Source organism: Muntiacus reevesi, chromosome 3 (genome assembly GCF_963930625.1).
Source record: "Muntiacus reevesi chromosome 3, mMunRee1.1, whole genome shotgun sequence".
NCBI classification, from domain to species: Eukaryota; Metazoa; Chordata; class Mammalia; order Artiodactyla; family Cervidae; genus Muntiacus; species Muntiacus reevesi.
This window is the reverse complement of record NC_089251.1, coordinates 80,629,217-80,654,734: the sequence shown is the minus strand read 5'-3', so window position 1 is coordinate 80,654,734 and position 25,518 is coordinate 80,629,217. Positions and strand designations below refer to the sequence as shown.

Genomic DNA, 25,518 nt, shown 5'->3' with positions numbered 1-25,518 from the left:
AGAGGGACTGCCCAGTCGGTGGTTGTAGGAATTCAGACCCCTTTATTGTGCCAAACGCCCCCAAGCCGCAGACAGTGCATTAACTTCGGAATGTGGCCAAGCCAGTCCCTTTGAGAAGGGAGCTTAGCTGCCCTGAGTTGGCATCTGTGCTGACACAGCCTTGAATCTAGCCCACAGGCTGGGCTTTGAGTTTATTAGTAAAATTTAAGTGAGCCTAAATAAACTCTTGATTCAATAAAATAAAAAATAGCCAGTTTAAAGAAAATCAGGGTGGAGTAGGGGAGGGATGGGAATTTCACATTATCTCCTCATAACAGAAAATGAAACAGGTTCACGGAGGTTTTAAGAAAATCGAACTACCGAACTTTCCAGGAGGCCATGGAAGCCTACAAGCAGGTCCAAAGGGGACCCCTGAAGCTGAAAAGCGTCCCAGAGCTCGGAGTGGCTAAGCGGAAGAAGAAAAAGACAAAGACAAGGCGAAACTCCTGGAAGCGATGGGAACGAACAAAAAGAACGAGGAGGAGAAGCGGCGCGAACTGGACAAGTGGACACCGGCCCGAGCGGCATTCGAGAAGATGCAGGAGAAGCGGCAAATGGAAAGGATCCTGAAGAAAGCATCCAAAACCCACAAGCAGAGAGTAGAGGACTTCAACAGACACCTGGACACGCTCACGGGGCACTACGACATCCCCAAAGTCAGCTGGACCAAGTAGCAGGCCCACCCCGGGTACCGAGTGGCATCGAGGAGGAGCAGAAGGCAACGTCGCGGTTATGTTTGGGGCCTTGGTATTTTCTAGAAACATTCTTGTGCACACATCCTTGCATCTTCTGCTGAGACACTGCTTTTCAAAGCTGTGTGTCCTCATTCTGGAACTTGCTTAAAGTAAGACTGTCCTTTTAAAAAAATAAAAATAAAAAAAATTAAAAACCGAATTAAAATTGTTTATATAATTTCACATCCCCCCCCACCCCTAAACTTTTAGATGGACTCAAAGCCCAAGTCAAAGCCATCGATTTGATGCTGGCTCCACGATGTCAATAGGCAGCATTCCTGAGAGCCCTTCTTGCTGACAGGGAACACCCTGGGGAAATATGCAGCAAATGGAAGACATAGTGGGGTCCTTAAGGAACTTTTCTATAAAGGGGTAGGTAAAATAAAGACACAAATCAAATGCACACCTTAATATTGATACAAAACAAGCTACTGAGGACCAAATGCAAAATACAGACATGCTTCTTGTGGCAGTGAGGAGCAAAATGCAAGAATCAGGTCAGTGAACCAGGGAGGGCTTCCTGTAGGAGACACCATTCTAAGCAGAATTTTGAAGGTGGTCTGGGTGAAGGGAAGTGCCAAGGGAAAGAGGGAGGGTAATCTCTCTGGGACCTGAGATGATGCTTTGGATCATCTAGATGACAAACCTGTCTTTTCCCTTAATTATTGTACTTTATCCATCACATGTTGTTTTTGCTCTGTTCTAAATGATTCAGACTGCTCTGTCTGGATAGATCTGATCTCCAAGGTTTCCTTGATTGAATGTGCAGGTATTTGTAGTTAGACTATAAAGTGCACATAGAGTGGGAATGTATAATGTGAAACCTTAATTCTGGATAAAAATGCCAAGATGTGAGCTATGCTGCTTCCCTTTAGTAATTACTCATTTCTGACAAAAAAAAAAAAAAAAAAAAGTGGGAGGCTTAATTCACCCCCAGGGCAATTTAAAAACACTCTTGCTGGTTAATTCACTCCCAACCCTGTTCCCCAAATGGTTTTTCGGCTTTCTCTTTTCAGTCCTTATTTTAGAAGGTATATCTTTCTTTCTGATTCATGACTGTGTAATCATTTAGTTAGTTAATCTGGATAAAATTAACACTTTCCTCTATAGCAAATATACTTTGTTCTCCTTGGGAATATCATACATAGAGAAAAACTATAGATTACTTGTTATAAATGCAAGCAAGTTACACGTGCATTCCCTGCATATCACAATCAGCACCATCCCCATAAGTGAGCAAAAGACTTTCTCCATCAAATAACAGGCATCAATTAAAGCAGGAATTTAGATCCTCATTCACAGGATTATAAATTATTAAGCTTCACAGATCTGATCAACAATAGGGGCTAGAGGAGACCTCCTCTTGCTTCATAGAATCTGATTGCTTCTGCTCCGTATCATCTTTCTAAGAGGATTTAAAATCTGGTTTCAAACAGCTGTCAGGATGATTCTCCCCTTTCTTAAGGCATTCATTAGAAAATAAAATCAGATATAATTAACAAACAAACCAACCTATCTGCCTGCTGTTCTGACTTGTTATAATAAGTGTTATTTCTACTTACAAACAGTTTCCTGTCAGCATCCTGCTGTTTCTTTAATAAGACTTCTGCACTGGAGAAGAAAAAAAAGCTTGGCATTAAAATTAAGCCCTGACTTGTCGTCACTTCTCTTCCTGTTCATCTGTGTTCAGATCCAATTTTCTTGGAGGCTAAAAGGAACTAAATATGTCAAAACCATCACTGAGAGAGAGTAGGGACCTCTCTGCTCCGGGAGTTGGCTGAAGGATGAGGCTGCCTTTAGACTCATGAGAAACACTCTCTTCTCTCCCTGCTGGACTTGGGTGACCCTTGTGGCTTACCAAAGAACTGGAAAATCTATTTAGGTTTCCGGGGCTGGTCTCCCAGCTGATGACGATGTTCTGGTACCATTGAGCCAGTTCCAGAGGTTCGTGTGAGTGGGCAATCCAAAGAGAACTTTGATCTCAAAGCTGGCCTCTGGGTTGGTAAGGATGGGAGACACTGCATGAGAATAATTGGGGGGTATTGCCGAGGTGGCAAATACAGCAACGCATATAATGCTATGTGATCAAAAGTTAGGGGATTATGGTCTTCCTCCTTTGTATCTTTTAAGTTAATCTTTTAAATATTGTGGAAAACTTCAAACATACCAAAGAAAGTAAAATAGAATAGTAAACTCCCATAAACCCATCACCCATTTTCAGTAATTATTTACTCATGTTTTTGACACCCCCACCTACTTCCCCTTTCTGTACTGTTTGAGAAACCAATTCAAGACACTGTATCATTTAATCTATAAATAGTTTGGTTTGTGTCTCTTAAAAAAAGACTCCTTTAAAAACTACAACTATAATCCCATTAGCACACCTAAAAATAATGAATAATTAATTCCTTCATATAATCAAATATCCAGTGTTTAAAATTCCAGTTGTCTCATAAAAATTTGAAAAATAATTTCTTTGATCCAGATTCAAGTAAAGCCCCACAATTTGATTGGTTGATATATTTCTTTCTATCTTTTTAGTGAACTGTTTATTTTGGAATAATTGTTCCGCTGCTGCTGCTGAGTCACTTCAGTCGTGTCCGACTCTGTGTAACCCCACAGACGGCAGCCCACCAGGCTCCTCCATCCCTGGGATTCTCCAGGCAAGAATACTGGAGTGGGTTGCCAAGTCCTTCTCCAGGAGTAGCTGTAGAGTTCCAGAAAAGTTGCAAACAAAATACAGAGAATTCCTGCAAGCCCTTCACCCAATTTCCCCTAATGTTAACATCTTATGTACTGATGGTGTATTTGTCAACGCTGAAAGATTAATATTGTGACATGACTATGAACTAACCTACTAGCTTTATTCAGACTTCACTAGTTTTTCCCTTAATGCTCCCTTTCCAAGATCCATTTCAGGACTCTACATCTAGGCATTGAGATTCCTTACACTTCTCTGATTTCTGACAGTTTCTCAGTCTGTTTGCCTTGGTATGATCAGATATTTAGTAGAAGGGCCCTCTGTTTGGATTTGTCTAATGTTTTCTCAGGATCAGACTGGAGTTAAGGGTTTGGGGAAAGAATATCACAGAGGGTAAGGGGTTCTTCTCATGGGAATTATATCAGTGGGTACATATCACTATGACCTTAAGTCTTTAAAAAATCTCTTTAGTCCATCTCTCTGTATACCATTGCAAGTTACCTGTGGAAGACTCTCTAAACATTTGTTTTCTTTTTTAATATATAGGGGCCATGGCCATTTTTAGGCTGAGTAACAGAGGTCTCTGCTTCAACCCCAGGCTGCTTTCCAAACAGTTGCCATCTCAACAGTTCCTGTTCATTCGTATCCCATAACATCACCAGACAAGGTTAAATAAAATTCTCAGTCACACTGTGGCTGCATGTCCACCTTTGATGTTAAGTAGATGCTGGACAGACAGTCTGAGACAAGGACATTCTTCATAGGAAACACATTTAAAAAATTCCTTGAAGGCTACTAGTGCATGTGTCATTGGAATATTTCGATAAGAACACACACATACACACTCACACCGTGAAGAGGTATACAAATATATTACTGTTATTGGAAAAAGAAGAAATACAGCAGGACTTCAGAGCATTCTTATAACAAACAGCCACTAGGTGATGACTAAAATCTTCTGGTTGACATTGGCTCTGGCTGACCAGAGTCCTTCAGTTTTCACAGGCAGGATGGATGCTCCACAAGTGGACGAAGAGATAACAATCTTTTCTCTGTTGAACACAGTGCTTTAAGTTTTACCTTGGTCTTCGCCTTACCTTGATGTGTTACTTAACGTCATTGTTGAAATACTTGAAGGTTAAGTGTGAAGTATTACCTTTCCCGGATGAAAAAAGTCAGAAGGCTGAGAGAGTTCCCGTGACCTGCTCAGATGGCGAGTTACGGATGGAAATGAGATTAGAAAACAGGTGTTCTTTCCCTGCAGGCTGTTGTCAGATAGATTCAGGGAAATGGCATCCAGGATCAAACTTTGAGGACTTTTTGCTTTTAGTATCAGACATCTCAGGATGAGTAATTAAAATTAGAATTTAAAGTTATAACCCCAAGTTTCTCATAATGAACCATCCAAATATTGGTTTAAGGTATCAGATTTGTGCTCTAAATCCAGCTGAGTGTTGCCATATTGATAGATAGGTTCCCTAATAAGCCTAGGTGGGTGGGGGACACACCCCTTTCTGCCCTGACTAATCAAGTTCAGGCAACAGCTCTGATCCTTCCAGTGCAGGGCCACGGTCAGGAAGACCAACAGTTGACAGTGTTATTGGAGGTGCCTTTAGGTTCTGGCTTCCTAAGAGCAGGGTCACACTCAGAGTCCAGACAGCTTGGCTTCATGGGAGCAGAATGATACTTCTGAATCCATCCCTTGGTAGTTTCCATTGGGCTCCCATCCTTAATGTGAAAGGAGTAATTGCCAATCACAGAAGCAAGGGGCTGGTGAGATACAGGAGTGACTCACCAATACCCTTCAGAGGAAAAAGAAAACCAGCACTTAAACACATTTTAACACCTCGGATGTAATTTCCACCTTCGGTAATGATGACGCTGACACCAGAGTGCTATTGGAATGGAGTCCCCTTGGTAACAGAGGAGCAAGTATAAAATGTGTGAAAAGCTCAGCCTAATGCAAGTGCCTTTAATATCACTTTGGTTTCACAAGTAGGGTTCTGTAGCTCTTTATCTTACTTGGTCCAGGGGCAATGAGTTTAATGATGTTTCACACTGAGTGTTCCTCAACCTTGGTGAGGTATTTCAAGAAAACTCTAGTTGGGCTTCTGGATTCTTGGACCATTAATCATTTTAATGGTGACAATAAAAGCTGGAGGAACTCCAATCTCAGCAAGGGTTTTCGAGAGGCAGTATAATAATGAGGCTTGTGGAGCTCTGGGTGTTAGGGCCTCTGGGTTTGCTCTGTCTCTGGCTGGCTCTGTGTCCTTGATCTTACACTTAACCTCACTGGATTCCAGTGGAATGTGCAGATATAACTCTCCTTGACCTGCCTAAGAGGTATGTTTTGAGAAACAGCTGAATAGGTATATAAAAAGTGGGGAAAGTCTGAAAGGAAGAAACAAGGAGAAAAAATTACATTTTGGAAACAGAAATTGCTTAATAACAAGCAGTGACAGAATGCCTGCACATTGGAGTTTTGTAGTCAGAGTGAAGATTTACTTGGCATTTTGGATTTGTTTTTTCAGTGAGCAGAGGCTATTTGAGGGAGTTGAGAGAAAGGAGAAAAAGGAAAGAAAGTTAAAATGTCAAGAATATTCTAGGTATATAATCTACTAAAATTCTATGGATGGACAACTCTTTCTATTTATATAAAAACGATCTTCTGATGATGATTATTCAACCACGTCTGTTTTCCACATTGTTTCATAATTTGAGGTTCCTTTTCCCACTCCACACCCCCAACAATTGTCTAAAGCTCAAAAAGTAAAATCATTTTGAATGTTGGTTCTTTGGGGCCTTAGAACAATGGCTGACCTAATTTTTTCCACAAGTCCTATTACTGAGCTTGGGTGTCTCACCTTTTTAGCCTTCCAAACACTGGCTTATCTTAGGGACCTTATGAAACACTGTGCCTAAGAATAACCTGGTAGTTTAAAAACAAATAGACTAAGCCCTGTGTGAACCTCCCATGAAGGGCATTTCTAAGTCCGTCTTAAAAGCTTGACCTTGGATCAGAGTTGGTAGTATTATTTGGGGGTCACCTACTGAATTTAGTTTTCTCTCCACTCCCTTTTGTCAAGGTCTTGCTTCTTCTGAATTTTCTCCCAGTTTCAGAGGATGCCTGGGTCATGGCAAAATGTGGGCAGTCTGGTGAATGTGGCCAGAGGACGTGGCTCTCCCTTCAGATCCAGAAACTGAAGGCTCCTGGCTGATGAGGAGAATGACTAACCTCCAGCAGCTGGTGGTGCCAAAGTTGCTTCTACCACCCATAGACCAAACCCAGATTTGCTGGGCTCAGGGGTTTACACATGGGCAGTGACTTAACCACTGCTTTGCTCAGTGTTCCCTGTCCTAGTGCCCTTGAAGCCAATGTCTCTGACTAGCCCTGGCTTGTCCCACCAAGGGGACAAGATGAGGACTCGCGAAACTTACTTGGTCATAATTCTGTCACTAAATAAAGGCCTGTGTGTGCTGCCATCCATCAACTTAGTAGGTAGCTTTGTTCCTATTCCTCTGCAGGGCTCATGCTCACTCACAGGGCACTTTTCCTGGGTGGTCCAACTTTCTAGAAGATTCAGTGGTGCCATCTTATTCCCACCTTGAGCAGGTTGTAAAGATTCCCTCTGGGTTATTTGCATGCTGAGGCAGTGGCCTGGAGTGAGAAGAGAGCCCTGGGCTAAGGGTCAAGAGACCGGGGTTCTAGGCCTAGCTATGCCACCTGCTTCGTGACCTAGGAAATGGCCTTAACGTTCTGAGGATATTATTGTTCTTGCCTGTGAGTTGAGGTTTATTAGACTAAGATCATCTCTAAAAGCCTAAGTGAAAGTATTAGTCTCTCAGTCATGTCCAGCTCTTTGTGACCCCATGGACTAGCCCGACAGGCTCCTCTGTCCACAGAGTTCTCCAGGTAAGAATGCTGGGGTGGGTTGCCATTCCCTTCTCCAGGGGGTTTCCCAACCCAGGAGTCGAACTCCGGTCTCCTGCGTTCCAGGTGGATTCTTTACTATCTGAGATGCTGGGGAAGACCCTAAAAGCCTATGCTGTCATAAATATAAAATATATTTGGTGCAAAAGTCTCACAAAATTTATACCATTCTGGTCATATGCTGTATATCTATGTGTATAAGTGCCAATAGATCAGAGAGAAAAGAAAGAAATTGGTGAAAGAAACTTATCTAACTATTCTCACCTCTATTAAAACATGGAAGTCAATTATTATTATTATTTTAAAAATACTTATTTATTTGACTGGGCTGGGTCTTAGTTGCAGCACATGAACTCTTAGCTGTGACATGTCAACTGGTTCCCTGACCAGGGATGGAACCTGGGCCACCTGCACTGGGAGCAGAAAGTCTTAGCCACTGGGCCACCAGGGAAGTCCGAGAGGTCAATTATTTTTAATGGAACTTGGCCTAATCAGTATATTGTAAGGAAGGCAAACTCTTTGGGTATTGGGTTCAGGTTTCTAAAGACTACTGGTGGCCATTTTATCACCTATAAGTGATATCAAGACTAAAACTTGTACGTCCTAACCACGGTGCTTTGTAAGTCATTGGCTATTATTAAATACTAGTGGCAATTTACTAAAATCCTCCTTCTGAAAATCAGTTATGCAAAACTGTTATTTACTTATGAGTTTAAGATAGATAAAGAGATGGAAATACTGCCTTAAAGCAGACGGAGTGTGGGCAGATGCTGGCCAAGATTGCCTTCCACTCCCCTCACAGGCTCTGGGGCAGAGGCAGGCGATTGTGTTAAATCATGCAAAACGCAGTGGCAGTTGGGTGAGACATGCAAAATGGATTGAAAGCAGAGATCTTATTTGTCAGTACTGATTCCAAACCTGAAGGCTGCAGAGATAAAGAATAAGGATTAACTCTTAGAATATGCTACCTGCCTGAAAGAGAAATTTTTCCCAAAAGCCCCACACACAGTTCAGCTGTCTACAATTTTCCAATTAGTATTAACTCATTAATTAGTAAAGCATGAGTGAGTTTGGAATTTTCAGCCCACCGACTGTGCAGATCTTTATAAATGTCCTGTAATCTCATCAGAAGGTCCCAGATTACCCACTCTTTTGCTTTAATTAGAAAACAGGCAAATCAGGACAAGGATATAAAATTGACTTTGTCTCTCTTACTAATTCTGTCACCTGAAACAATTCACTTAGTCTATTTGGACCTCAGCTTAAGTAACTCGACTGTTACAAGTTTACGTTAGGGGACTTCCCCAATGGTCAGGTGGTTGAGAATCTACCTCCCAATGCAGGGTATATGGTGAATTGTAAGCTGTTGACTTGTAACCAGTTTCCTGGTTAGGAATCTAAGATCCCGCATTCCATGGGGCAACCAAGCCAGTGCACCTCAACTAGAGAAATACATGCATGTAATGAAGAATGAAGATCCAGCACTTCATGGAAATCCTGGTCTGGGTCTCCATCTCACTTCTCTGGAACTCGCTTACCCCCAGACCTTTATCCTGAAAAAAATTGTTTCCTGACTAGGATACTAGCTCTCAGGTTCACTTAAAATGAAACCCTGGGCCAAAAAAGAAAGAGCCAAAAGAAAGAAAGAAAAAAATTTATCTGTAAAAATGTCCAAACTGTATCAGTAAGTGGGAAAAGCAGATAGTATATTATTTATTTATGTATTATCTTTGCCATAGAAACAATGAACCCCCCAAATGGCAGTGGTTCATGATACTAATTCACTCCTCTTTCATGTTGTTAGTGGCTACAGTCAGCTGCATTTAGTGGCTACAGTCAGCTGCATTTCAGTTCCTTGGTCTTACCCTGGGACCTAAACTGAAGAAGCAGTCTTCTACCCAGAGCAGAGGGAAAGTGTAGGAGAGCTCACAGAAATATACAGTGGCTCTAAAACTTCTGCTCAGTTGTGGAGTGTAAGAAAGCAACATGTTCGGGATTATGATGGGGTGAGTATATATACTGTTTCCTTGGAAGACACTGCAAGTCATTTGATAACTGATTAATTGCCTCCAGGAATTATTTCTCAGGAAATGGGAATGAATAGTTAGGGGTGATAATATATCACAATATATTTATCTGTAAATAGAGATATGCATATAAAAAGTCCAAAACATTATTCATTAAAATACTTGTAAGCCAGGAGAATTGAAAACATTATCTTGCATATGAATGTTCATAACAGCATGATTCATAATAGCCCTAAAATGTAAACAACTCAAATATTCATTAATGAATGATGAATAGTTTAAAAAAAATGTGGTCTATTCATATAATAGAAAGTTGTTCAGGCATTAAAAAAAAATGGAGTACTGTTACCTGCTACAACATGAACCTTGAAAACATTATGCTAAGTGAAAGAATCCAATCACAAAAGATCACAAATTGTATCATCTCAGTTAAATGCAATGTCCACAATAGGGAAATTCAGATAGACAGAAAGTAGGTTAGTGGTTGCAAGTGCCTGGGGAGGACAGAGGGTGGAAAATGACTGCTAGTAGGTACAGTGGTTTCTCTGGCATGCTGAAAAGGTTCTGGAGCTAGATAATGGTGGTGATTGTCCAATCTTGTGAATATATTAAAATTTTAATTGTTCACTTTAAGAGGATTATATTATGCTATGTGAACTATATCTTAGTTTAAAAAAATTCACAGAAGCTATTGAATGGTGAGATTGTAGGCAATTTTCACTTTATGTATAAATTCCTATACTGCCTGCCTTTTTTATAATGAGCAGGTTTTATCTTTATATTCAGAGAAAAAGAATGGAGATGTTCTAATGGAGGAGAACACAAAAATATCAGTTGCACAAAATAAAGTTACCTTGAACTTTCCTTAGGACACAATTCATGTATCCTAATTTCTAATTGCAAGTTGAAAATTTGAACCACCTGAGTTAAGCACTTAAGAAAAAATTCATCATTTTTCTCTAAACTAACCTGGAGATGTGCAATAGCAAAGGTAGAACTATTTAAAATCAGGAAAAAGTGAAAATGGGATCAAAAAGGGGTGTATGCGTGTGTGCTCAATTGTGTCTGACTCTTTGTGACCCCATGGACTGTAGCCCACCAGGTTCTTTTGTCCATGGAATTTTCCAGGCAAGGATACTGAAGTGGGTTGCCATTTCCTACTCCAGGGAATCTTTCTGACCCAGGCATTGAACCTGTGTCTCCTCTGTTTCCTGCAGAGGAATCTTGGCAGGCAGATTCTTTACCACTGAGACACCTAGGAAGCCCCTAAGAAGGGGTATATATAGCCAATGCCAGTCTATCTCAAGGGAGAAATGGTTTCCCAGAGTCAGTCAGGAGCACAGTAATCTCCATCTTCTTGTTTCTACATGTGGGGAAAAATAAAAACCACAGCTTCCTCTCTTGGTTCTACCATCAGAAAGATTACAAGCTTAATTACAGTTTTGGCCCAGGGTTTCATTTTATTTTTAAGTGAACCTGAGAGCTAGTATCCTAGTCAGGAAACAGTTTTTTTCAGGATAAAGGTCTGGGGGTAAAGGAGTTCCAGAGAAGTGAGATGGAGACCCAGTCCAGGATGTTCAAGCTGACATCAGAGGGTGTGAGGTCTTTGAGTTGGGGAAGGGACTGGTGACTTCCAGAGAGTGAGCCACATTCAGAGTGGAGATTTAGACTAAGCTAAGTCTGCAGATGAACTCAAGCATCTCCCTGACCTGCTCAACAGGAATTTTTCCAGGATTCAGCAAATGCTGTTGACCCCTCCATGTTCAAGGTTGACTAGACAATCAGCAGTTAGGGTCTATTCCACAGCCTGAACTTCTCAATGATAAAGGAGACAAGTGAGCAATGTTCCAAGAGCCACAAAAGTCCAACAGGCATGAAATATATCTATTGGACAGGTAAGGCCTCTGTCTGCGAGAGATTTATAGAGGAGAGAGGCTTACATGTAATCAGAGAAAATCAGTGCTTGGAAGAGTTGCATTTATGCCTATTTCTAGGAGGGCCACAGCTTAGGTTCTTTACAAACAGCACACCATAAATGGAATTGGCCCAAACATTGCTGTTAGCCACAGTTTTGATCTGAAGGATCAAAGAGAACTTAAAAAAAACAAGTCCTGTGACTTATCAGAATGTTGTTAAATGTTCCTTGGCCAGGAGTAGTCATACATGATACAACGATGTAGCTTATCACTCACAATTTATTCTTTGAAAAAGAAAAGGGTAAAGAAGTTGTTCTCCCTAACAACTCTAGCAAGAAAATACAAGGTCTTGCTGTGCCCTTCCTAAAACAACTTCCTGAAGAACAAAACCCAAAGAGCACTGCAGCTCAGAACATTTTTGCCTGGCATTTCTGATAATATTATGCTAATTCTAATGTGCAACCCAGATTGCATTAGCAAGGTGTAACAAGAAGCAATCACGGTGTCTAAAGCACGTTTTCTCCTTAGCCCTGTCTGACACTTTACCCTAGAGACCTCTGGGTCTCACATCAGAGACGGCAGGCAGGGACTTAATATGACGACTGATTGCTGAATTTCGTAACAAGCACCAGATACGAATCTATATAGAATCTGTGTCTTGTATATAAGTTACAGGCATTTGGGGTTTTCTACTAATCTGAGAAAAAGAGGCTTCTGCAGCTGGAAGAGTGCATACTGATTTTATTCAAGCATGTTGAACTGTGTCCAGCATACAGTAGGCTCTCAAAAAATATGTTTTTACATGATAAATGAATGAATGAATGAAGTACTGCTAGGGCACACTGTATTAGGCAGAGTTCTTCAGAGAAACATAACCAATAAGACGCATGTATGTATGTGTGTATACACACTCATATATATAAACATATATAATGCACACCTATGTATATATAGGAGTTGGCTTACACAGTTATGGAGGCTGAGGAGTTCAGATCCAGAAGAACCGTTGCTTTAGTTCCAGTTTAAGTCTGAAGGCCCTGAGAAGCAGAAGAGCTGATGGTGTAAGTCAATTCTAGTCCAAGTTCGAATATGAAGGCAAGAGAAAATCAATGCCCCAGTTCAAAGGCAGTAGGACAGAGAGAGAAAATTTGTTTTCACTCAGCCTTTTATTCTGTGCAGGCCTTGAGTGGATTGGTGAGGCCCACACACACTGGGGAGAAAAATCTGCTTTACTCAGTCTGCAGATGCAAATGTTAATCTCATCTGAAAACATCCTCAGAGACACACCCAGAAATAATGTTTCCACAATCATCAGGGGCACCCTGTGGCCCCAGGCAAGTTGACACATAAATATTCTCCAAATCCCATGCTCATCCTACCCCCTTAGTAGGACAAGTTTCATGAATCAAGCACCTTTTCTGTGACTTGAAAGGAATGAATACATTTGTGAGGCTAAAGTGGGTGGTTTAAAATCAAAATTTTTTGGACGTGAAGCTAATGGCACAAAAGTAGATCCATGATTTCTGACAGTATTCAGTGCCTGCTGGATACACTTGATTAATTGGTACTGTGCTCCCTTAATCAGCCACACTTTAATACTTGGATAATCAAACCAATGTCAGAGTGTGGGATACACAGAGGACAGGCAAAGGGCAGAGTCTGAACAGATGGCTAGGTGAGAGAGCAGAGAGGTGGGCTAAGCAGAGGCCGCAGTTAATGGGGAAACATCTCAGCTAAGAGTTTTCAGCTGGAATCACCCGAGGAGATTTAAAATTATCCTGTCCAAGCCTTCCTCTAGAGCAACTAAATTAGAATCTCTTGGGAGGTGGGAGATGGTGGCACCAAAGTGCAAGTAATTTTTTTTTCAGTTTTTATTTAAAAAATTATTTATTTTTAATTGAAGGATAATGGCTTTACAGTATTGTGTTGGTTTCTGCCAAATATCAATGTGAATCAGTCATAGATGCTTCTAAAGTGCAGCCTGTTCTGGGCTGTCCAATCAGTTCTTTACTAGAAGAGAGTGAGAAGGCTCCTTTGTGAAAACTAACTCAGTGGACAATAGTGGTTCCCAAAAACATCTGCACATTGGAATCATGTTTTGGAAGTAGGTTTTGGAAAACTTCAAAACCTGCTTATGCCTGGAATCCACCCCTAGAAACTGTGACCGAATGGGTCTAGGGTGTAGCCTGGGCTTTGGAATTTTAAGTAGATTCCCCCAACATGCATAATCTCTAGTCCCACTCCAAATCTCAGAATTTGCATATAGATGTTTTTAAAAGTGTGGTAAAATACAGACATAACCTCAGTATCTGTGAAGGATTGGTTCCAGGAAACTGCTGATACCAAAATCCACAGATGCTCAAGTCCCTTAGATAAAATGGGGCAGTATTTGGGTATAACCTACACATGCCCTCTAGTATACTTTAAATCATCTCTAGATTACTTATTACCTAATTCAATGTAAATACTATGTAAATAGTTGCTGGTGAGTGGCAAATCAAGTTTTGCTTTATGGGATTTTTTCCCCCAAATATTGTCAATCCATGGTTAGTTGAATCTGTGGATGTGGGATCCAAGGATATGAAGGGTCAACTGTACACATAGCATAGAATTTGCCATCCTAATCATTTTTTAAGTGTACAGTTCAATACTGTGGAGTATATTCACATTGTTGTGCAATCCATCTCCAGAATTGTTTTCATTTTGCAAAACAGAAACTTCCATTGAACAACTACTTCTCATTCTCCAGGCTCTGATAACCACCCACCGGGATGCCCTCTGAAAGCGTTGTAGTTGCCCAGCCTCGACACTGAGTCCAGAGACAGCAACTGAGACTTCAGTGATTTATTGAACAGGGGATCTCATGAGTCCTAAACAAAGGGTCCTGGAGGGACACCTCAAAATGTATGGCAGACAACAGGTAAGACACAGAGCAACCTTTGACTTGGGGGAGAAGAAGGCTACCACTTATAGGAGGAATTGAAGTCAGGTTGGCTCATCAGTTATCAGGGAAACCAGCAGTTGAGACCCACGCCTTACAGCCCCTCAGGTTAACAACCATCATGCGGGCAAATGTTTTTCTTTAATAAACAACCAGGTAGAGCTGTTCTGGCCTAAGGATTAGAATAATCACTAGCTGGGGCAGGGGTGAGCACATTCATGCAGGTGAGGTGTAGGTGTAACGGGGACTGGTCAAGTAGGGGACATACAGACAGCAAGAGAACAGTCATCTTGAGGAACCATCCACCACCATTCACCACCATTCTACTTTCTTTCTCTATGAATTCAGCTACTCCTGGTGCCTCATGTAAGTGAAATTATACAGTATTTGTTTTTATAGCTATCTTTGCTATTTCACTTTGCTCAGTGCCTCAAGGTTCATCCATATTGTAGCATGTGTCAGAATTTCCTTCCTTTTTAAAGTTGAATAATGTTCCACTGGACGCATATACCACAGCTTATTTATCCATTTTATCTGTCAGTAGGCATTTGAGTTGCTTCACTTCTGGACTATCATGAATAGTGCTACTAGGTATACAAATATCTCTTTGACACCTTGCTTCCAGTTCTTTTGGGTATCTCCAGAAGTGAAACTGCTGGGTCAGAGAGTAGTTCTATTTTTAATTTTAGGACCCATCATACTGTTTTCCACAGAAGCTGCACTATTTTACATTTCCACCAACAGTGTACAAGGGTTCCAACTTCTCTCTTCCTGCTGGCAATGTATTTTCTGTTTGTTTTTGATAGTAGTTATCCTGATGGGTATGAGGAACAGAATCTGCATTTTAGACAGTTCTGCAGGTAATTGTGTTCGGCTGCAGTTTGAACTTCTGTTGAGGGTGAAATTGGTTAAGGTAAGTATATAGGGGGACTAGGAGAAGATAAAGGCCAATTAAGTTTGCTATGTAGATTCTACTGGTGCTGTCTCTAGGCTAATAAGGGTCTAGGATATCTCTGATGTTTAACTTCTGTCTTTCCTGGAAGAGAGGGGAGAAGGGGAAACTTTACGAATTTATATCCTGCTTTTAAGCAAGTAGGGGAAGGATAGAGAACTTTTTTTGTCTTATTTTTTTCAATTGTCTTCAGCTCAAAATAATCAATGTGTCAAAGTGGCATCTTTCAGGGTGGCATATTCTTACTCTTCACAGATAGCCTAGAGTCCCTGTATTCATTATGCTACCAGCTGTCAAAAAGGGTCCCACAATACTTCTCTTCCTTCATCACCGAGGGTTCACTGCCTTCTTCTCCAATGTCACAGAAATAAAACTTCTCAAGGGCCTCAGTGGCTCTCATGTCCTCCATGTAGCTGACATTCTCAACAAGATATCTTGATGGAAATGATGTTATGGAAATTTAGAATCCAGCAGATCCCCTTGGAAGTACTAGTTCACCACTGCTTCTCATTTATTAAATCAATGCTTATTTCTGACCCAGAGCTGGATACAGATCTTATTCCTTATTCATAAACAGTATATTCTCTAAATTGACTCACCACTCTCTACCCTTGCTTCAATGACAGATGGTAGCTATTCCTTGTGTTCCCTGCTTTTGAACATCGACATTAATCTGTGGACTGAGCATTAGGGAAAAAGTGCACTGTCTCCACAGTACATATGTGACCTTCTCCCATGGTCCTCAGGAAGCTGGGCCTAGGAAAGAACTTTAATATTCACCAACAGACTAAGCTGTAAATATCAAACTGTTTGCTTAACTTGTAACATTAATCTTTCTGTGGCTTTAGGCATAAAATAATAAGGAAAACATCCAACTTACTACAGCAAGTCAATGGGCCAATGAAATGGATGTTGTTATGTTTCAAAATTGTGCCAAATTTATGTTGATAAAGTGACTTTCTTCTGGGAATCTAAAAAATAGTGCCTATGGTTCTAATCCCACGTGACTCTGACTTTGTTTTAGATTTACATGAAACAGGAAATTGGCCCAATGTGGCCTCATTCATCTTCATAAGTCCTCTACTGATGGAATTTATAGTGGGTGTAGTGTTATTATTCTTTCACTACTGAGCTCTAGAGAGATTAAGCTTTCAGTCAAACTAGCAAATTCTGTATTGGTTCCAGAACCAAGAGAAAAAGAATAGGTCTGTGGCTATGTATACGTTAAAAAATCAAAACTTAAAAAATTGCTGTTATATGGTGGAAATGAAGACATTTTGTTAATCGAAAGCAGGTGAGTCTCACAGACTGAGTCTATTCAGTGCCTGGTTAGAATTGACTTGTTGGTCCCATAGAACAACTGGTCAGTTCAGCTTAACCACAACTTTGATGGATTAAAAACTCAAACTTAGAATGTTTGACCTACCATTTAAATTGACTGTGTAGACCAGCAGCTCGTGGACTGTTACAATTAAGATAGTCTTTCTAATGACCTTCAAGAAAAACCATCTGACTCTACATTTTCATTCTAGGGCATTTATCAAATAGGAAAGGCCAAATACCTCCAAATCCTTCTTTCCACATCCTTTGAGTATGGTATGCATTTTGACATGGTCCGTATTTCTGTTAGAAATTTTCTTACCTCTTAGTACAGGAGACCTGAAATAGTAACACTTAAATGAGATAGAATTTCTTTTTTTCACAAATAAAAGAAGCACAGAGAATTGGTATAGCTCACAGGCAGGACATGAACGTTCTGTGCCTGTTTTGTTGTTCAACTGCTAAGTCATGTCCGACTCTGCGACTCCATGGACTGCAGTATACTAGGCTCCCCTGTATTTCACTATCTCCCAGAGTTTGCTCAGATTCATGTCCATTGAGTCGGTGATACTAACCATCTCATCCTCTGTCACCCCTTTCTCTCCTCCTACCCTCAACCTTTCCCAGCATCAGGGTCTTTTCCAAGAGTCGGCTCTTCACATAAGGTGCCCAAAGTATTGGAGCCTCAGCTTCAGCATCAGCCCTTCCAATGAATATTCAGGGTTGATATACTTTAGGATTGACTAGTTTGGTCTTGCAATCCAAGGGACTCTCAAGAGTCTTCTCCAGCACCACAATTCGAAAATATCAATTCTTCAGTGCTCAGCCTTGAAAGCAAATTTCTTCTGTTGTTTTAGGCTATTATGACAGAGAGTAAAGCATTTGTAGATATGATAACTACATCTTAGATGGCCAGAGTGGGTCAGTGTGCTCTAGCACAGGCGACTTTAGGAAGAGTAGCAGCAACAGAAATTATTGATTATGCTTTTGATAACCTGCTCTCATGCTCTAAGAGCCATGTAGTCACTACACAGGTGAGTTAAATGAGGGCATAACAGAACTCGCCATTCCTTTAGTTTTCTTTGATTATGACACATTTCCAGAATCCTCTTAAAAATACAGGGTTGCTTTTGGTTTACTATTTTGTTAGGAAGAGACAGTCCCAGTAGTTTTTACTTTGGGTCAGGAAGCCAAAGATTCTGCTGTTTACTACTTATTCTGAAGATTCTGCTATTTACTACTTATATCCACTCAGACTGTAATTCAGGAAACGGGGCTAATAACCAGAGGTTGAATTAACAGCAACTTTGTTCCTACCATGAAATGAACTTGGACTCAAACTCCATTTATCTCTGGATCCCCTTATGTAAGGCTCTGCTCTGAATATGTGTGGGGGGAGCAGTGATATTCTGGGTCCCTGGGGGTTAGTACATGTCCAAAGCCATGTTGATAATTTGTGAAAGATATAGTTATTTCCCATTCTCTAGTACACAGTCACCTTGGTAAATGTATGCAGGCGCTTGAGGTAAAGGGATAGAGACATTTTCATAGGTTCTTACAATGTCCTTCCTTAAGATTTCTCCTTTTCATTCACTGGATTGAGAGTCTGAATATTGGGAAATAGGCCATGATTCTCTAGTGATGATTTAAGACAGGTATGATGATTTAAGTCTAGGTTCACTGGGCTTAGACATTTTTCAGTTTTACAGGGCAAGGAAATCCTGAATAGGCTGCCCACCTAGTTCAGTTTTAGAAACCTCGTCATCAATTAGCCACCATCAAAAGATCCCTGGAAGTCAAATCATTCTGCTATTTTAATCACTACATCTACTCTGTCTCTGGCACTTAAATTCTACTATTTAGTGTCTGCCCCTCTTGAAGTCCATCAACCCTGCTGAAATCAGGAAACTAATTTTAATAGCAACGTCTCCCACCTTCATCCTCAGGGTACAGCAGAAATTCAGCAAAGCACTCTTCAAGGATTCTGGTTCTTTCTTTATCAATATTTTCCCCAGTGCTTTAGAAAAGGGAGTGTTCTCTGGTCTTAGTTTGGGTATGTGCTAGATATTGTGTATGATAAATCCATTTCTACAGTCTTATCTCCCTAAGCTTCTGGAGTCATAGCATTTCAGCTTCCTTCAGTGACAGAACACAGTGGAATCCAGGTTACAGTCTACCAACTGAGTTAACAATTGGCTCAAGTTAAGGAGAATCCCTGGATTTCTGGCTAGTGCATCCATGCTAATAATTTGGCCCATAAAATTATGTTTCTGGCAGAATACTCAATAAATTCTCCAAGTTTTTACCAACATTACTTTTAGCAAAATCTTGCACTTCTTTTGGCGTATGAATCTTTTCCTTCTGTGTTTGACTTTTTAAATTGGTCCCTAAAGGCATGCTAGATCTAGAACTAGTTACAAGTCTGCAGGGAAGGAAGGATCATGGGTGAAAGGCAGGAGAACTGGAATTCCTGTAGGAGATAACAGTCTCAGATGAGGTCACTATAAATTCTTCAAGCAGGCCAGATGAGCATCTTCAGACAGGGGAGAAGGTACTGGCTTCTTTTGGTAAGAAAGGTGCAGTGGAGTTTGAGGCTACTCAGAATCATCTAGATCCGTTCAGTGCCCTCATTCCATTTCATGTGGTCCCCCTTTCCCAAACAAGGCTCTGACTTTCACATATGATATCTAGTGAGGACATGAGTTCAACTTGTATTGAAATTCAGTAACTGACCAGATCTGACTGCATTGGCTTTGCATTTGACAGCCATGTGACTATAAGAGATTAAAAAAACTCTTTTAAAGGAGTCCTGTTTCTCTAAGAATACCTGGGTATGACAATTTACATTCTTGAGTCTGTCTTCATTTTTATAAGCTCACGGATGCTAGTAGAGGCAGCCATCCCAACCCCCAGTTTTTATATTCCTTAACCCCATGTAATGGTGTTAAGTGGAAAACAATCAAAAGGGAAGCTAAAATTTTCAATAGACACTTCATTCTGTTAGGGAAACACTGACTGAAGCCTCCTGGCCTCCCAGGCACTGTAGTAACCAGGTGCATGAGTTATCTTAACAACAGGAGGTCTGGTAAGTAATGTGGGACTAACAAACTACCACCAACTGGAAGAATTCAGGAAAGGTCAAAAGGAGAGAGGAGATGTCAGGCCATATGTCCTACTAACCTCCCGGAATCCTTGCTGGAATCCATCTTGGCCAAGGAGTCAGAATGATTGGCCAGAGACAACCTGGAAACTAACACCATCACCGTAAAACCTGAGGCTGTGAGCCACGTGGCAGAGTACTGCTCTCCACCTGGGTGCCCCTTCCCAATAAATTATCTTGCTTTGTCAGCACATGTGCCTCCTCAGACAACTCATTTCCAAGTGTTAGACAAGAGCCCACTCTCAGGCCCTGGAAGAGGTCCCCTTTCCTGCAACAATTCCAAATGACAAAAGATAATATTTAAGTTGCTGTTTTATCATCTCACACACCATGGGTCACATCCCATCATTTAATGATACTCCAATACTTACTTCAAGCCCAGATTGGTCAGATAGTCAATCTAATGTTCCATGTCCTTGAAACCTGTTATTTGCAACCATTTATAGTCCAATTTTTGTATTGATCAGAGTTCTTTAGTTGTACTCAATGTATTTTCTCTGGTTACTTTAAGCAGAAAGGAATTTATTTAGGGATACAGAGATTAAAGAATCACACAAATATTGAAGAAACAGACTTTAGGTGAGCTTCCAGGAATAGCCTCAGTGTGCACATCCACATTCCAAAGTGACCTTCCAAAGGAGTTGCAGGATCTCCTATGATCAGGAAGCCACTATGCTGCTGGTTCCAGTCCATGCTAGAAATGTGAATTACTCATGCCCCACCTGTTCCCTGTACAACTTATTCTGAATCAATCTAATATGGATGCGTTGTATTGCTGGAATATCAATCACCCTGGGTGTCCTGCACAAGGAGAACTGGGAAATACAATTTTTAAATTTGTTTAGTTATTGTTGAGAAGACAGGATCTACACAGTGAGGAACTATCAAGACATTAAGAAGGTGATCAAAATATATATGTATTTTGGTCATGAGGTATGGCATGCAGGAACTAAGTTCCCAGACCAGGGACCAAACCCTCACCCAGTGCAGTGGAAGCGCCGAGTCTTAACACCTGGACTGCCTGGGAAGTCCCTAATTTTTGGACAGCTGAGAAGAAGCCTGGAGAACAGAAAAGAAAAGAGCAATCAGAGTTTATTTCTTGGATTGGGTGGTAGGCCCATAAGGATTCATTGTTTATTTTGGCTGCACCACACAGCTCATGAAATCTTTGTTCTCCAACAAGGGATCAAACGGCTGCTCTTGGCAGTGAAATCAAGGACTCCTAACCACTAGACCGCCAAGGAATTCCCAGGATTTGTTATTTTCTAATACTTTATAATGAATACAGATGCATAATGAATTCATATGAATTCTCCAGAGAAACAGACCAATAAGATTGCTCAATCTATCATCTATCTATCTGTCTATATATCCGTCTATCATCTACTGTAATGAATTAGCCCATGTGAATATAGGGGCTAAAGCTGGCAAGCTGGAGACTCAGAAGAGCCAATGATAGAGTTTAGCCTATGCCTGAAGGCTGGAGACCAATGACCCAGCACAAATGCCATCAGGCAGAGAGGAAGAATTCTTTCTCGTGTATGCTCAATCGCTTAGTTGTGTCTGACTCTTTGCAACCCTGTGGACTATAGCCCCCAGGCTCCTCTGTCTATAGGATTATGCCAGGAGAATATTGGAGTGGGTTGCCATGTTCTCCAGGGGATCTTCCTGATCCAGGGATTGAATCCATGTCTCCTGCGATTCCTACTTTATCAGATGGATTCTTTACCACTGAGCCACTTTGCTCCTCTGGTGGCTCAGCAGTAAAGAATTCGCCTGCAATGCAGGAGATGTAGGTTAATTCTGTGGGTTCGGAAGATCCCCTGGAGAAGGAAATGACAACCCACTCCAGTATTCTAGTCTGGGAAATCCCATGGACAGAGGAGCCTGGTGGGCTTCAGTACACGGGGTTACAAGAAAGTCAATCGGACACAACTGAGCAACTAAACAAAAATTCTTTCTCACTCAGTCTTTATTCTACTCAGACCTTCAAGAGGCCCACCCACAACGGGGAGGGCAATCAGTTTTTATTCAGTCTACTGATTCAATGCTAGTCTCATCCAGAAGCTCACTGGCAGACACACCCAGAAGTAATGTTTAAACCAAATATCTGGTCGCTCTGTGACCAAAATTGACACATAAAACTAGCCATCACAATATGTTACCTATTTCTATGTATATATCAAAGAATACTATTTTTGTTATGAGATTAAAAAAAGGATTTGGGGGCAACAACAAGTGACTGATGACCACTACAAAATGCAATCCCTGTAGTTAAGTTTTTGACTGAGTTTAAGTGTAAATGCCCAGGGAAGGAGTAGTTTTTTTTTTCGTTGCTATTAGTCATTTGTATCTTGGTTTGAAGGTGGAGGTCTTCCCTGGTAGCTCAGCTGGTAAAGAATCCGCCTGCAATGCAGGAGACCTGGGTTCGATCCCTGGGTTGGAAGATCCTCTGGAAAAGGGAATGGCTATTCACTCCAGTATTCTGGCCTGGAGAAGTCCATGGGGTTGCAAAGAGGAGGACACAACTGAGCCACTTTGACTTCACTTGAAGGTGGATGAGTGGGTTGTTGAATGAAGTTTGGAGAGAGAGAATCTAGATATTTGAGGGTTGGAAAGGTTGAGTGCACCATTTAGAGGAATAAAGGAGGAAAGAATGGGAGCGTTGGAGCTCTAAGACAGATTTCTGCTACTTTACATTATAGTTGGAGCTGTGCTATCTCCTGGCATCTGCCTGAGGTCTTTTGCATTTTTGTTTTTTCACCTTAAAGGATATTGGAATTTTAAGGTGCCAGTAGATTATCTCCAGTTTGTTATATATCTATCAGTATGCCCAGTTTTTATTTTTTCATGTACATGGCAGGATTCTGTATTAAAGCCTGCTCTTCTAACCTCTCTTTCTGATTCTCAGGGTATTAGTTCACACAATTAGAAAATGCAGGTGGATTTATATACTTCATTATCTGTGCTATTTGTTTCAATCTTGGATTGAAGGAACCAATGAGCAGAAACTGCACAAGGGAACTTTCTTCAAACCTACAGTTTATGAATAATACATAATTCACCGTGACTCATGAAAAGCAATGGTAAACAAACCCCAAACAGTTGGCCACCTCCTCTGCAATCCACAGACAGTAGTTCCTCCCCTTGCAAACTGTGAACGGCAATATTTGAAGGTAGCAATGGAAATTGGTGGTGCTGGTTTATCTTTAGCGTCTCCCATATGCTTATTGGCACAATGTGAAGTCATAGAAGTGAGCGCAAGCAAAGAGAAAAAGGTGTCCCAACTTCTAAGGTATCTGCAATTTGTGGAAAAGGAAGCTGTTCCTACCCCACTGCTCAGAAGTGCTCCTTCCCTTATCTTTTTCTAATTGTAAATGGGGAGCCACACCTGGCTTCAAATACTGTCTCTGCTACTGATGAACTTTATGTCCTTGAACAAATTACTGACCTTTTATTCTTTTATTTTAATTTATTCTCTTCTTTCAATTTTGGCCTCCTTTCAATAAGAAGAGATAGCAGCAATACTTATCTTTAAACACTCAGGGCTCTTAATTGTGAGCAACAGCAGCTGACTCACTGATTAGGCAGAAAAGATACTGGGTAGGTCACAAAGCGGCTGGCAAGGCTAGAGAAGCAGGCTTGAGGCTAAGCTCCTGGGGTCAAGGCCTGAAACTATGCCTCAGAAGTGAGCCAGTAAGGGAGCTGCTGACCCCACTTCCCCCCAGAGCACAGAATGGCTGCCAGGAACACAGGCTCTACTGCAGCTTTGCTAGCACTAATACTTCTGGGCCAGAAATTGACCTTATGACAACTGGTACCCCAGAAGACTGGATGTGTCTGCCATCATCCTTGCCAGCAAATGGGTCCCAGGCATCACCTCCTTCCTGTGGTTCATCTTTTCTGATTAAACTGTTGCCTGGGAGCGTCTCAGTGGCAGATCCTAGGCATCATGCCTTTGTTCTGATGCTGAGGTCTCTGGGGAAGCAAATTTTCTGATGACTTTAGGGAGGCAGAACTCATAAGATAGGGAACTGCCTAAACATAGCAACATGATCAAAAGGTGAGAGGCAATCTTGAAACATGACATACATTCTCTCTCAAAGAATTGTGAAAACTGAGTATGTCAAATGTTTGGTATGCATTTGGGGTTCATTAATTCTTGTTTCCTTTTCTTCTTCAGAAATACCTGTATGCTCATTGGATTTACTCCCAGACAGGTTTCTATGTAGGGATGGTTTATAAATAAAGTGGAACGGAGTTTTGACCCAGAGGAAGGCCCACTTAGAAGGCTGTCTGCTTCCTAGGGCCATTCCTTGGCTGGACTTGACCTCTTGACTCCTGACCTTATCTGCCCTGACCCATGGGACCTACTCATTTCTTCCTCTTACACTTGACCTTTTGATCCCTATATCTTTTGCTTGCTTATAATCATAGCAACCCACCAACACTCTTCACCCCACCCCTTATTTTTATTCTAAGCTCTTGGTCCCTTGACCTGTATTTTAAAATAAATTCTGATACCAATTGGAGTCTTTCTTAGCCCTGACTTCTGGACAATTTATACAGCATTTTCATATTTTGCATAATCACTGAAGGAGAGCTAAGAAATATTAAAAAATATTTTAGATTTATAAAATAACTTTCCTATCTTTAATGAAAGAGAAGTGAAGAAAATCTGAAATGGAGATACAAGAAGACAAAATAAATAGTTACAGAATAGTTTTCCTATCACTTACCCAATTCTTCTGCCTCTTTTCCTAAGAAGTAATTTATTAGGACTTTGTATCCAGAGGGGACAAAATCACTGTAACAACCTGCTCCAAGAAATAAGCTTACTGATAAAATTTCCCCAAACTCTCTTAAGACAAATTCTGCTTCCTCTTCCACACAACTGCACTTGTTAAATCTCCAGAACTTCTTCCCAATTAAAACACAGGGCAACATTTTCAACATTAACAGTCTGGCATACAGCTGTTGGGACTCTATGGGCTAAGATAAAGCCTTGAGGAGCTGGAGAGAAAGCAGGATGATGCTGTTCTATCATCATGGTTCAGGGAACCAGGAATTATTTATCTAGGATTGTTTATTCAAATTGTCCTAAAATCTCTCAATTTCATTTGACGGTCTGTGAAATGTTCAGCTCGGTTGACTGGAAATGTCCTCAAGAGCCCTTAGTCTTGTTTGTATCTTGGGATATGATCTAGAGAAGTATACACAAGCAGATACAGTAGATAATTCTTGTTCAGAGCCGTCACAGTATAGTGACTGATCCTCAGGAAAAAGGCAGTTGAAGCTGTGTGGTACTATTTTACATCATGGATCTCCTTCAGAGAGCCAGAGTTCTACCAGAGAATGTTGCAAAGAGTAACCAGATCTTTTTTGATCAATTGCATCCATCAAAATAAAGCATTAGTAGAGAAAGACTGAGGACATCAGATCAAAAAGAGTTAACACATCTTAAGAAAATTATCTTTGAATGTGGCCCCATCTATTTATAATGGTGGGAGAACTGTACTTAAGAGTCAGGCCACTTTGAATCCCAGTTCTGTTACTTTTAGAAGAGCATTTTGAATGAGATGCTTGTTCTACTATTATATAACTTCTTTGTTTTACAAAAGTGAAGGACTTATAGTGCAAATACACCAGAATCCCTTACTACCATCTAGATTAACTAAGATTCTTTGGCCTGATGGTTGTAAAGGCCCTGAAAAGGACAGGACAGAGAGAAGTAATTCCAAAGAAGGAACATGGTTCTGGAAAGGGCTGGAGCATATTACCACGGAAGTGGCAATTT

General features: G+C 40.9%; 1 pseudogene; it reads left to right on the top strand.

Moving 5' to 3' along the window:
- The first annotated feature begins 378 nt into the window (after positions 1 to 378).
- Positions 379 to 915, top strand: LOC136162968 (protein FAM32A-like; annotated as a pseudogene).
- Positions 916 to 25,518: the final 24,603 nt, after the last annotated feature.